This window comes from Vicugna pacos, chromosome 16, assembly GCF_048564905.1.
Source record: "Vicugna pacos chromosome 16, VicPac4, whole genome shotgun sequence".
NCBI classification, from domain to species: Eukaryota; Metazoa; Chordata; class Mammalia; order Artiodactyla; family Camelidae; genus Vicugna; species Vicugna pacos.
In genome coordinates, this window is record NC_133002.1 from 21355362 (window position 1) to 21370948 (window position 15587).

Genomic DNA, 15587 nt, shown 5'->3' on the forward strand with positions numbered 1-15587 from the left:
CTGTCTATGTCTCACACAGGTGATCTACCATCACTTCTCACCGGTGTGGATGTACCACCTGAAACAACCCCTTTCTGCCTCTTAAAATCGCTTCATCTAATCAAGTCTTTTCTACAGCAAAGAAGCAGCTTAACCATAAACAGTGGACAGCTTTTCACTGAACGGACTCAAACAGTCCATCGGACTACCTGGAAGTCCTTTTCATCTATTAAACCCACTTCCAGGTACTCCACAATTTTCTGATTGGTAGAGTTGGTCTCTGACTCTCTGGCCTACTCAGAGAGCTCCTGGCCTCGTGTGCGGAGCTGGGAGAGGATGCTGCTGTTGGGAGAAATCAGTGAGGAAGGGGGACATTCTCCAGCCAGGTCTGCGTGGGTAGAAGTGCCACAATGTGCTCACAAACTATACCATCAGCATCCCTGGACTCCAGTGGACTGGTCTCACATTAACCAAACTAATGTAACAGGAGACATGAAACTATGAACCAGACTGACGTATCAGAGTTCAACCATCAGTACATTTTCTCCTCAACAGCCCAATCACGGGCAGGTGGTCACATGGCAAGCATGGACAGAAGCAATGCAGGAAGGATTTCTAGATTAACTCAATGTTATACAAACAGACCTGTTACCTGGAAAACAACGCAAATCATGGTGCACTCTCCTGGACAGTGGTTGAGACATGACTGTTAGCACCTGTATAACTCTCCTTCCCCTGTCCTTTCTGAGCTAACTGATGTACAGAGTTACAGAGATCCAGACATTCAGATACCTCTAAACACCCAAAGCCCATCTGTGGGAGCCTGGAAACCAGACAGCCAGGGTTTAAATTTCAGCTCTGCCACTTACTAGCTCTGTGACCTTGGCCAACTTACTTACCATCTGTGTGCCTCAATTTCCACACTGTAAAACCGGGATAACAATCTAACCTTCTTTACTTGCTTGTTGTGAAGATTGAAGGATTCATTTCTATAAAGTGCTCAAAAATGAATGTAGCACATTTTTGGTGTTCAACAAATGTTAACTTAATATTAAAGTGATTTTCAAGTCTCCCTTCTAACCATCTTCTGTGTTTCCCAGCTAGACTAAGTCCCAAAGGAAATCCTTGTTTCTCCTTTTATAAACTCTTGGGGAGCACCCTTCTGTTCCATCCCACCACCTGTTTAAACTGCGGGAGGGGATGCCTCCTCCCCACTCCTCTGGACCATGGAGAGGGCTGCTCCCTTCACACCCCTGATCCCAGGCCTATGGTTAGCCCTCCTCACACTAACAGAGTGAGGTGTGAATCCAGGAGACAAGCAGGGCATGTGAAAACCATCTTTTCCCTCCAGTGTTGGCCACCCTCGGGAAGGACCCAGGATGCTTCGCTCCATGGAAGGACAGCCATTTGCATGATGGGGCAGATCCTCTCAAGGGAAGGCCCGCTGTGGCCCAGAGCTACCTGTGACTGGGTGAGTCTCTACTTCTGGGACACAGTATCATGACTCCCATTTTCCCACTGCCCTGAAGTTCACGGAGAATGTGGCTTTCTCAGTAATAAAGGAGACATTTATCACCTGCCTGCTTTTCTGTGTCATCTCTCAGTTTGCTGCTGGAATAAAACATGTGTATAAGTATTGGGTCCCCTTAAGCCCCAACATATACGAATTGACAAAAAATTCTTTGCCTTATCATTGGTTCAGGGTGACTGTGTAATGGTCCTGACTCTGCTGATGCTAAATTATGAATATAGGAACTATGGAATCTCCTCAAATATCTTTCATCATAAAACCAGATTTTCTTATTTTCCTATTTTTTTTAGAAATTGCCAAAGACTATAAAATGATGGCTTCAAACAAAACAGGAGTTAAAGTTTATGAGCCCTCTTGAGATACCCACTGTGCTAAACATTTACATAATTTCTAATTCTCATAATTCTACAAAGCAGATATGAGTGTCCCCATCACACAGACGAGGGAAAAACTCAGAACAAACTGACTCGGGTTCACGTGGCTCAGTGGCAGCACGTGCATGCAAACCCAAGTCAAAAAACTACACCCCTTCCTATACATACCAAATCACCTCCCATGAATTAACACACAGTGGCGAGTTCAATACTCTGGGAACTCAATACACTTTTCAGTTTTAAGGTGCTCCAGAGGCCGCTTCTAGCTGTCTTATAATATCCTGGCTCACTGGTTTCTAACACTGGAAGAAAAGTTCGATTTTGCCATTGTTTGCACAGCAAGTCTGACATTTTCACAGTGAGGTGACAGAATAAAAGTAAGCTCTAAGTAGAATAATTTTTCCAGGTAGAGAGACATAATGGACATTGTGCTACCCTGAAGCATTAAACAAAGGAATCAAAATAAAATAATGTTGTTTAAGCCTTCTTTTGCAAACAGGAAAATTAAGACTGTAAAAAGGTGTAACAGCACCACCTCCGGCTAAAAAGTCTTCCTAGGCTGCCAGGAATGATGAAACACAAAAATTGCCCGTAGGATTAGAAACAAGAATCAAATAATCTCAAAATGGATCAAAGACTGCAACATAAGAGAATACACAATAAACCTCCCAGAAGAAAACATAGGCAAAACATTATCTCACATACATCTCAAAAGTGTTCTCCTAGGGCAGTCTACCCAAGCAATAGAAATAAAACAAGAATAAACAAATGGGACCTTATTAAACGTACAAGCTTTTGCATAGCAAAGGAAACCATAAGCAAAACAAAATGACAACCTAAAGAATGGGAAAAAAGTTTTGCAAAAGATGAAACTGACAAAGGCTTGATCTCCAGAATATATAAGCAGCTCATATGACTTAAAAAGAATAAAACAAATAACCCCATCTAAAAATGGGCAGAAGACCTAAACAAGCAATTCTCCAAGGAAGACATATGAAGGATCAATAAGCATAGGAAAACATGCTCAATATCACTAATTATCAGAGAAATGTAAATCAAACCTCAATGAGGTATCACCTCACACTAGCCAGAATGGCAATCACTCAAAAGTCCACAAAAGACAAATGCTGGAGAGGCTGTGGAGAAAAGGGAACCCTCCTACACTGCTGGTGGGAATGCAGTTTGGTGCAGCCAGTGTAGAAAACAGTATTGAGAGTCCTGAAAAGACTAGGAATAGACTTACCATATGACCCAGGAATCCCGCTCCTGGGCATATATCCAGAAGGTATCCTACTTCAAAATAACACCTACACCCCAATGTTCATAGCAGCACTATTTACAATAGCCAAGACATGGAATGAGTCTAAATATCCATTGACAGATGACTGGAAAAAGAAGTTGTGGTATATTTGTAAAATGGAATACTATTCAGCCATAAAAATGACAGCATAACACCATTTCAGCAACATGGATGTCCTTGGAGAATTCATTCTAAGTGAAGTAATCCAGAAAGAGAAAGAAAAATACTATATGAGATAACTCATATGTGGAATCTAAAAAAGAAAAGTAAAGGACAAATGAACATAAATACAAAACAGAAACAGACTCATAGACATAGAATACAAACTTGTGGTTGCCAGGGAGGAAGAGGGTAGGAAGGGACAGACGGGGAGTGTGAAACTTGTAGATACTAAATATATATAGAATAGATAAAGAAGATTATAGTATATAGCATAGGGAAATATATACAAGATCTTGTGGTAGCTCACAGTGAAAAAGAATGTGACAATGAATATATGCATGTTCATGTATAACTGAAAATTTGTGCTCTACACTGGAAATTGACACAACCTTGTAAACTGACTATAACTCAATAAAATAAGTTTAAAAAAAGAAAGAAGAATCAGATAACTAAAAGCTTATCTAGCACATACTGAAATCTGCTATGGGGAAGAGAGTGATATTCAGCATTTAATCTGAAATCGATAATACTCCTGAATATAAACAAAAGATATAGTCTCCTGGAAACTCACCTTAGAAAAGGAGAGAATCCAATTCAGCCTCTTTGTTTTACAGGAGTGAAGACTGAGACCTGGGATCTGTCCTCCTGGCAATCAGCAGCAAAGCTCTCCTAGTCCTCATGTCTTGCACTATATCAAATGCCAACAGATCTGTACTAGGCCTGTATTCATAAAAGTCTCTTCTGAATTTCTCCAAAAGTAGGTAATGTTAAGTGTCTTGCAAAATAGTCTTCCCAAAGGGTCAGGAAATCATATAATTTTGTTGAAATGCAAAAACATTTATTTATGTATTAAAACCCCTTGAGCTTTATTCTCTCCATTTAAAAAGTGACATGTCTAATCAATGTTTTGATATTTTAAAACCTATTAAGAGTACAGAAAAAAATCAAAATTTTCTTCAATCACAGAAGAGATAAGCTTATTTAATGTTGATTTTTCTAAATTAATGGTTCTGGTCAGATTCCTACAAATTTAAAAGTTCTAGTGGATGGTTACACGGCAATATGAATTCTGAGTTGTAAAAATACACATTCTGTGTAAATAATCTTCAAGGTCGTCTGCTTAAGGCAATTTAATTAGTCCCTATCTTACAAGAATGACATTGATTCCATCAAAACTTCATACTGCACTAAAAAACAACTGAATCCTTAATACTTTGAATCATATTCATATATATCATATATATACATATTGAATATGTATCAGAAACAAGCCACCCTCTTTAGTATTCAGAGTTGATCCTTCTAAACTGTCATTGTGACAGCAAATTTTTTATTGGGCACCTCTTTGGTGCTTTGTATACAAGACGTCTAACTCTCACAGTCAAGACAAGGTAAACAGCATTACTCAAATTTCACAAATGAGGAAATGTACTTAAGCCATGAAAAGCAACTTACATATTCATCATCAGGAAAGAAAAGAGTAAAAATTTTACTTTCAATACTGACTGACTATCTTTTCTTCCATACTAAGACTATATAAAACGAATTCAGACTTTGTAAATTTTTCTCTCAGTAAGAGAAAAACAAACAATGAGTCATTAGCAGAGGGTGGACTTTCAAATCCTATTTCTCTTTTGCATTATAATTATTTTTAAATTTTTGTTTTTAGTGCTTACAGAACACTAGAATAAAAAAATTAACTTTTTAAGTCACTAGCTGAGAATAAAACATTTGTGAAAATGTACAATTTTAATTTATGCCACTCTGTCTCACATTCTCACTGGTGTCTCTTCTTTGAAGGCCTCATCAGGCTGAGATCACTAAAATCGGTCATTTATTGACTAACAGGAGTTCACGAACCCACTCAACAGGAGGCTGATTAGAGGATCAATTGAGAATGCATCGTGTGCAGCCTGGGTTCCAGTCCTAAGCCTGCCACCGCCAGCTGTGTGTGATTTGGGACAAGCTGCCCCATCTCTCAATCCCTCAGCTGCAAAAAAGGAGACAATGATACCTACCCTCAAACACCTGCTATGAAGTAAAACATAAGAAAAGCATTTTAGTCTTTGGTCGGTGCCCACTTACTCAGAGCGAGTTTGGTCATTATGATGATGAGGATGGCTGTTAATAAATTAAGCTAGACCAAAAGGTAGAAATCACCATAAAGGAGAAACACTTGAAGTCGATGAGCACTTCCTTTTGGATGGATTGCAGAATGTTCTATTGATTTTTTTAATAAGCCAAGTTTTGTCCATTAATTATAGACTTCCAGGTTCATGGACAAGTCTCTAGAAAAATAATTAGAGGCTTCTAACCTCTGAATGCTAAGAAAGTAAAGTTAAAAAAAATTATGGGGGAGGTTATACCTCAGTTGGGAGAGCACGTGTTTAGCATGCATGAGGTCCTCAGTTCAGTCCCCAGTACCTACATTTAAAAACGTTTTTTTGAAGAAATGGAGAATTAAAGCACAAAGATGGAGGACTACAGAATTATTTTGCAGAGTCAACTCAGATTTAAGATGGGGAAAAAAACACCCTTTTCTCAGAGGAAATCTTGAGAATTATGTAAACCAGATCTGAGATGTCTAGTCTTTTAACATTATTCATGAATTCATATTACCAAGTCGTAAAACTACCTGATAATCCATAGTGGTGATACTGATCATAATAATAGCAGCTAACATAGATCGAGCTCTGGCTAGGACTGCTCTGTTCTGACATCTCTGCCCCTGAGGCCTCACCAGGCTGAGAGCACTAAATTCGGTCATTCATGAGCATCTCGTGTAAGTTCCCCTTTGTGCTTCTCACTCTCCCATCACCAGCCCCTCTGAAGAAAGCACTGTTATCATCTTCCCCACCCTCAGATAACGCCACTGAGGCACAGAGACTAATCCTGCTCAAGGTCACATCGGCATTAAAGAATGTCTGTATTTCTGCTGTTTTGATATTAAAAAAGTAATCTGAGATATCAATTCAAGAGAGACTGTTAAATAATCAAGTCTGGTGTTAACCTCAAAGAGCAGATAGTATAAATTCCTGATGTAGGAAGAGGCTGCCGCCACAAACTGACTCAGCTTTAAATTAATATCCAAGATGAAGCAGCGCATATACATAAATATACACGATTGTTGACTCCATTCCCGGGTCTGGGCGCTTCACTGCCTGAAGGGGGTGAAGTCACCAACTGTCTCAGTGAGGGAAGCACGGCTCTTCCAGGTCTCACCAGGGCTTCACTGGCTGTTTTCCCCCACAGACTCTCCTCAATGATTAAAAATCTCTCAAGATTTTTACAATATGCAAAACTAAAAGATATTTCTGAAGATGGAGCTCTTTCTCAGGCTTAAACCTATTTTGTTTACACTCAGCAATGAGGAAAAAGAAACACGACTCTGCAAAGTCTCTGAGTCTCACCACTCACACGAGTAGGATGGTCTTAGCACAAGATGACATTTCACATTGCATGGTGAGAACAATATAAAGCCTCCCCCAACAACAGGCACTCCCAGAGACAGCACTGAGCAGTCTTCTGCACACTCACGGTTGTGCAGCCCTCACCACCATCTATTTCCAGAACACTCCATCACCCCAAAAGAAACCCCCTGTCCACTAGCAGTCACTCCCCATTCCCCAGCACCCAGCCCCTTGCAACAATCATCTGCTCTCTGCTTCTGCATATGCCTATTCTGGGCATTTCAGATCACTGAAATCAATAATATGTGGCCTTTTGTGCATGGTTCCTTTCACTTAACATGCTGTTTTCAAGGCTTGTCTATCTTGAATTGGTATCAGCGTCTCTCTCTTTTTTTTTTTTTTGAAAATGTTAAAGTTTATTAGAAGGTGGTTAGTACTATCATAAAGAGTAGAGTGGAGTATAAGGGGTGGGGTTTCAAAGGGAAAAGGGCGTGTTGAGCAGTCAGGGTGGACTTCCAAGAGCAGGTGTCCTTTTTCATCTTCCCCCTTTTTTTTTTTTTTGCTGTTTCATTTTTTTTCATTCTTATGTGTGAATAATATTCCACTACATGGAGATACTATATTTTGTTCATCAATTTAGCATCTATATATCATTGAGGTCTGGAACAATAAGAGTCAGAGGTGACTAACAGGGATGGCATTTAAGAAAAGGGCAAGATGTGCTTTAAAAAAACCCAACAGAGGCACAAGGAAATTCAGCGTATTTCTGAGAAAGTGCATGCTTGCTTCAGCAGGACTGCCGTGCTGGGCTGTGAGGGAGAGTGACAAGAGACACAGTGAGGGAGTCACCTGAGAAGAATGCCCACTGCAAGCAGCTCAGCCAAGTCTCCTCCCTCATCCGTATTTTAAAGCTATTTTTCTAGGTTTTCTCTTATTTTAAGTAACAGCACTTTAACAACACATCTGATCATCTGCATCAGGTCACCTATCCTCCAAGCCAGAGAAAGTCATTCACTGACTGGAACAGCTCCAGGATAAATGATGATGGACCAGGGAGTCCTGCAGCATCCCAGCCTGTAGACACAAACCCTCACGTCTTTCCAAATGTTCCCTGGTGATGTTCAGAAAGTAAAAGGCACAGAAATGTCTCACTGATGGTGCACGACGTCTGCCCCCAAATTTCCCCAAAATCATGCTGGCAAAGCACTACTCAACCCTCTCACTACAAAAAAAAAAAAAAAAAAAAAAAAGAAATGCTAAGAATTTAGGCTCTGCCATTGAAAACCAGCAACCATCACTGCCAGTATCTGAGCTGCAATGGTACTGACTTCGAAAACCACTGCACAGTTATTTTTCAAACATGATAGGCATATATGTATTTCACACAGATAACATTACAGTAGGATTTTTCTTTTCAAAATTTCAAGGTGCAACATTATCACAAGAAACTTTATGACTCAGCTTTAAAATAAATCAATTATATTCCACTTTCTTAATTTTGAGCCTATTTTTATTTTATAAAGAGAGCTATGCTGCATTTATACACAAACTGTTGGGCTTCTGCAAACAAGACTTTTATGACTTCACAATTTCAGAGCAAGCTTTAGTGATGCTTTGAGAGGTGGGGCATGGGGTGCTCACTAACAGCTCTTTAAATACTGACAAGGATGTGCTATTAAGTAATGCAAAGGCTCTAACTCCACGTCAACTCTGAAACCAAAGAAACTACACCGAAGCCTTACTTTATCATTTCAAAATATTCCTATTCTTTTGAATATTAAATTTCTTTAAAGATAAGATTTTATTTTTTTGGGAAAAACAGCAGCTGTATTCAATTTCCTCCCACCAAGAAAGCAATCTTTATAAAGAATAAAAACCCCTATGAATATCCAAAAGATGGGACTTTCTACCTAAGTGAACTTGCAGATCTCAACACAAACCTAAATCCTATCAGATCTCACTCAAACGAGCTCAACAATATCCTGTGCTACCCTGGAACTTAACTCTTCTGTTTCAAATGTTGGCTGAAATAAGATCATCACACAAGTCAGGAAACGATAACATAGGAAAGTCAGCCTGGCTGCCTCCATCTGTTTTCTTCCAGCCACAAGGCGCCAGTAGGGTGGCCCCACTAACAAGCCCTCCCCATAAGGAGATACGACATCTGAACTGCCCCTGTCGTGCCCACACAGCCCTGATGCCCCTCTCCCACTGGTCACCTCCCAGCCTGTGAGTGGTCTTCTAATGACCCTCCCACTGATTCACACCCTCCCCCTTCTCCCCGCCACACACACACACACACACACACACACACGGATCCAGAACAGCCTTCCCAAAACACAAGCTTGATTACATCACCCCACGCTTGAAACCCTTCAGAGGTTCCCTTGTAGAGTTCTAGCCCCACCCCCATCCCTGCCCCTAGTCGCCCAGCCTCACCACAGTACCCAGGTCCCCAGTGACCACAGGGGCCCCCTGACCAGCTGCTACTTCCCACTCGCCTCCAAGCTCATTTTCACTATTTCTGAAGGAAGCCTTCCCTGCCTCCAACCCTTGCACTTTGGTTTAGGTGCCCCTGCTGTGTTCCTAGAATATCCCATGCTGAGTCAACTTCTGACACTGCTAAGGTCGCAAGAAGCAAGTACGTTTTGCTTCTACTGTGGGTCCACCCCTCTCCCCTAGACACTCAGAAGTGTACATGTTATGAATAAATGTATGATGGGGTGGGTCTCAAAGCGACAGACAGAGCTGCTGTCGCCCGTCCCGACCCTTTCTTTCTGTAGAACATCAAAAGCAAAACCAGGAGTACCTCTCCTGAGGATCACTTCCTGCTGACACCCTTCACTGCTTCCTCTGTGTCAGTTCTAGTAAAAACCAAGCTCCTCCAAAGCCTTCCAACCCTAGGCCCTCTCCAGTGTCCTCCCCAGCATGGGCATCCTGTACCCTGGACCTTGTGGGGCACTCTCCACAATTCCTCACCTCAAGAAGCCTCCAGGCTTCTGCCTGGGCTGCTCCTGACACCTAAGACACACTCTTGATCCCTTCTCCTGGTTGACTCTTACTCTGTCCTCACAACTGAAAGTAGAGCATATTTCTCCCAGGAAGTCCTCTCTGATAATGTCCTTTAGCTCTTGGCTGGGCTCCCTTTACAGCAGCACTGCATGGAGACCAACTGGTGTTTGTCCAGACCACAGCCTCTTGGAGGCCATGTGGGAAGAAGAAGTGAGAGATGACAAGAGGGATGGGAGGAGGAATAAGCAAAATCACAGCCCAAGTCCCAAATTCAAGGATTTGGGAAAAGAGAATAAAATGTTTGACACGTATGCAATTTGGCTACTATTTTTGTGGCTTGTGGAAAGCAAGAGCTTGTTGTTCTAGTCCAAAACCCAAGTTACATGCAAAGAAATGTATATATTCGTATCCAAAGCAAACCAGAGCTGCTCAACAACACTTTGCTGTTAGAATCCAAAGGGACTTTGATAAAGGCAATCTCTCTCTCTCTCTTCTTTTTTTCTGACATCATATAGTTTTAGAAATATTTGCATGACTAAGTGATGGCTGCAGCCCATGTTTCTGCACTGCAGTGTTTGGGGCTAAGGAAGCCCAGATTACAGGCACTGTATAAATGCAATCACACCAACACACTGACAGGCGCCCTGGTGGTGGAGCTGATGTTCCAAAGCACACAACCTTATACTGTAAGAGAACTCTAAATAGAAAGTAAGAAATGCAATGTTCTGTACTCAATTTCATACGCTATATGGGCCATTAACTGATAGTGTATCTTGTCTACTAAAACCCAAAAATAAACTGTCAATGTCGATTTTCTCCATCTGATCCTTTTTATGCCAACATTGGATACCAAAACCTCACTCCATACAGAAAGCTCAGGCCTACACTGCAGCATAGTTAAATCCCGTGGAAGAAAGCTGATCAAAGGAGAACTGGAGAGTTTTCCTTCAGAAGTTGCTAAGTCTGGTTTTGCACATGTATGACATTTGCAACCATGTCATTGTCCAAGGAGTAAGAACTTACATCTGTGGGACGTAAAGCACTGCGGTGCTTCCGAAGCATGAAAGAACACTGAGCTTTGTGAAACAGTCCTGAAGCACTTAAATAACACTTTTTCTGAAATGCTCCAAAACTGACCCACTTCACCATTTCAGGTACAACAGGGAGGTACCGGAATTAGAGAGAACTCGACCTTGAAGTCTGACAAGGCCCTGCTTGAATCCTCCTACTGCATTTTCTACCTACTAAATGGACCAATTCATTAACCCCTCTGAGAAACCTTCCCAATCTGCAAAAGGGAGCTACCACTGCCCACCTCGGAGGCATGGATGTGAATGCAACACGCAAGAAGGGTGGCCAACTGGTACCTGACACTGGGCCTGGCTAGTTTCCCTCCACTGCCCTTCTCCCCCTTTAAACTTGCACTGTCCCCCCTGGAAAGGTCAAGCCCCTGGAACACACTGCCCAATTCTTCTGTGTATCCCTGGATACATGCCTTACCCTTAGGAGGCCAGAAAAAGAACTGCCTCTTCCCCAGTCACTACCAATGTTCTTAAGCATATTTTTTTTTAAAGTCTACTTTGCAGGGAGACTATTCCAGAACTGTCCAACCACCATTCTCCAGGTTGGCTCCCCTCCCAACAACCATCCCCTCTCACCTCAGATCCTCTGTCTGATCATCTTTTGTCTGTGGGAAAGCAAGCCCGCTATGGTGGGGGTTCCCCAGGCCCCCCTCCCTCCCTCACAGGTGAGTGTGACTACTTTTTCCCCAATCCCCTCCCAGACCCTGCGGCCTCTGCATATTCCTGCAATGCGGATGCACACATGGCCATGACCATCCCTTCAGATTTCGTCCTGGAGGGCCCCATCCCCTGTCCCCTTGAGGATAAATGGCATTGCTCCCAAAATCCCAAACAACGTTGACTGACACACCAAAAATATGTCGTCTGGGCTTTCCTCCAGCCCAGGCACAGCCCTGCCCTTCCTCAGCCTCAGGGTGCACCTCTCGAGATGAGCTCTTCCACATGCAAGGCTGTGAAAACCAGCTAAGAATGACGACTCCCAAAGTGTATCTGTAGTCTGGCCCTTCACCTGAGCCCCAGGCTCATAGACCCGAGTGTGTCTTTGAAATCATAACTCGGATGACAAATAGCATCTTAAAAACACCTCATGTCCACCATTTACCCTGGCAGGAAACTCCTGGGCTTCTCATTTTAGTAACAGCCCCAGGACCCACCAAGTTGTTTCAGGTCACATTCAATTTCCCTTGTTCCCTCACCATAGCCCTGCCCTGGAATTGGTCCTGTCATTTCTGTTGCTAAGCCCATCTCAAGTCTGGTTCTGCAGGGACCATGGCTTGAACCCTGCAAGCTCACAGAAAGGTGCACTGAGTTGCAGTCCTCTGAAGGGTGCTCCCTGGAGGGGGAGGCATTTCCTGGCACCGGTCACCTCAGAAGGCACTGGAGTTTCACACAGGAGGCCCAGGAGAAGGATCTCAAGGCTCTCCCGTGGTCTGAAATTCAAAGGGCCCAAGGTCTGGGTAGTTCCTGGTTAGCAGACACACCTGCCAGTGAGCAGGTGACCATGGAGGAACCCAGACAAGGCTGTTCTTACTCTGACCCCTGGGCTCTTGGGCACAACGGGAGAGGCCTTGTGTCCAGGACACAACCCGGCCGTCACAGATTCCAGCCTGCATTTGCCAACCCGGATAGCCTAGACTCCTTCTGCTAGTCACATTTACTTCTGTTCTGTTCCCCACCCAGAATGTGATGGACTCTTTCAGAAAGTCTGATCTGTCTCAAGTGAGACCAAGTCAGTGAAAGATGAAGTGTCCACATTTGGACCAGAGCATGAAAGGAGAAACAAGGTCTCATGGCCAGCATGATGGCTGTGGCCAAACCCTTCCCCCGGGTGAGATGAACCAGGGCGGGGGTGAGAATGCAAGATCCTAGGTCAGTCAAAGCATCTCCCTTGACAGCTGACTGGGGTGTTGAATTCTCACTACCACAAACTAATGACATGGTGGTGGACATCAGTGGTGGACGTCAGCTGCAACAGACACAGAATCAGCTATTTGCTGCCAACATGGTTTAAAAGTAAAGGCTGGTGCAGGGAGGCCTGCACAGCTGCTGAGGCAAACCATAGACCTGGCTCTGAATGCCCACTGGCTGAAGCAGAGAGGAAGCTACAGTCTCCTTTAGTGGTCCCTGTGTCCACCAGATCCAAGTGAGCCAGCTACTTAGGAGAAGGCCACATTGTCCTGATACTCAGAGAAACCAGCCTCATAAAGGGAACGAAATACTGGCATGGGTTTTAGAACCGCTTCTGCTGCTTTATGAAGGCAAAGTAAAGTAAATGGCATGGGGAAGACAAAACAAAAGAAAAATGCTTCTTCCAACAGTGCCTCCTGTGGGCTGTTCGTCCTCCCCAGTACGGCTGGCCAGGAAGCACCATCACACACGTCACACAATGACAGCCAGGAACCACGTGTTGAGCACGTTTGTGTAAAAACCAGAATCAAGCAAGGTGCTGCAAACTTTGACTTTCCAAGTGAAAATATCCCATGAAAAACATCCCTCAGAAGCCACCTAAATCAATTTGCATCTCACTTCCTCAAAATAAACAAAGAAGCAAAATTAATAAGGGCTCATTTGTCACCAATATAAGGAGGACTAGACAGGCTCCTGCAAGCAAGTATTTAAAAAGTTATCAAACACCAGTGGGTGATGTGCTAACAAAGCAAATTTCCAAAACATTAGAAAATAAAAAAATAACTAGGATAATGCATGGATCAAGGCAGCTGTTAAGTTTTTGCTTTTTAAAGCAATGGAGGCAGCATGGCAGGAAATCTAGGTATTTCTGATGCAGGGTGTGCTCAGCCCACCTTTTCAGACCCAACAACATGCTCACAGGATGTTTCGAGAGAAAAAGGAAAAGAGGAACAAGCAAAAATTAGAAATACACAAGAACAAAAATAACTTTTGACAGCATGAATATAAGAATTAATGTGAGTATGATGAGGCCAGGGACGCAGGGATGGTGAGAACCACCCTTACCTCCTGCTCTGGGGAAGCCAGGGGTCTGAGAGTAGTGACACTGTTGTGGGGACCCCAACGCCGTCAGCACCCCAAGGCAAAACTCCACCTACATGCGTCTAGACAGCTTTTGAACTACAAAACTTGGTTGCATTTCAGGCTGGACATTTTTTATCACTTCCACCAAGAGTAGCAGGAGAGAATTAGGCTCTGCTCCTGCAGCAAACCATTGTTTTAAAAGTTAGTTGACTATGGAATAAAAGCAACAATGGAGTAAAAGTGACTAGCGAAGAATGTGTTTGACACGAGCTCACTGGCCGTGTTATCTCACTGAAGTTCAGATGCTGGCTGAGCGCTTTTCTGGTACCAGAAAAGACAGACCCAACAGAAGGGAGTTTTAATGCACTGCTGTATTTTGATGCCCAGAACCGTGCCTGGTAGACAAGGTTCTGGGTAAACAATGGTGACAATGTCAATCAGTATGCACTAAGCACACTGTCCTGAAACTAGCTACTCTGCCAAATCCCGAGGACAGACTTCAAAAGGCAAAAACAAGCTGGCATTCTCGGTGGGTCCGCAGACTCAGAGAAAAGCAGTTGCTGAGCAAAAATGTCACCAGTGCCTCCTATGACAAAAGAAGAGGCACTGGCCGGGGTTCTGGAACAGGACTACAGGCTTCCACGGCTCACGCACCAGTCTGTCCAGAAGAAGGTGGTCCCTGCTGATGCTGCAGCGCTGTGCACACGTGTAGCCCCATCTTGGTGCATCACTGATGTACCTCTCTCGCCTTATGCCTTGGGGCTTAGAAGGAGGTGACAGGTGAGGTGAACAGTCAGCCTGGGAGTGGCCTAGTGCTGGCAGCTGTGCCCTCAGCAGTACCCAGGCCCCTAAACCTGACACCTCATCTCCAAGGAGCAGAAGGGGACTCAGGTGTGTAGATCACAGAGCCCTCCTAGGTAAGTACAGATCATGGCCATGACATGTCTCGCCCTTTCCTTAAGCCATAGAGGTATGTTCGGGGAGGAACTGAAAATTCATCCAGAGCCCGCTAGGCACCACATGCAGTTGGAATTGGGTCCCCTGTGGTTCTCACTCACAGGGCTGGCCAGGACTTTCTTTTTGTCAATTCTCTGGTGTCTTCTCCTCCAACTTACCAAAACCCAGAAATTATGGTCTGACCTTAGATAAGCCGAAGAATTACGGAGCTCCAACTTCACAGCAGGCCCGGCAGCATGGGCCAGGCCCACCAACCGTCACCTGTGAGACCTCCATGCATGCTCTCCAGCGTGGGGAGAGCAGACTCAGGGCCAAAGGCCCGAGGCTGGGGGACACAACTTCCCTCACTCTCCACAGCAAAGGGGGACCACCTCTCGACAAAGGCATCTCGCCCTCTTCTGCCCGAAGGACGGCAAGATGGCCACACAAGGAAGCAGAGCATAGGGCAGTGGCGGGGGCAGATGACCCAGAAGAACTCGTCTGCAATTTCAGGGCAAAGTGGGACCGCTGACCTAATCAAAGGGACAAATGAGGATGAATCTTTCCCTGCTCTGTCCCATACTCTGTGACACGCACTTCCCTGTGTAAGGAGCTCCTTCGGAAATCCCTGGCAGTGTTTCTGATGTCCTAACCTGGCATAGTGGCTGTCGGGCAGGAAGAAGAGTCAGGGAGGCAGGAAACACGGGCCCCACCCCCAGCTCAGCTAGCGCCCCGTTCTGCTGCGTCTCGGGATTCAGCCCCTCACCTATACATCAAAGTGACGAGACTGTCACAGGACAGACTGTCCAA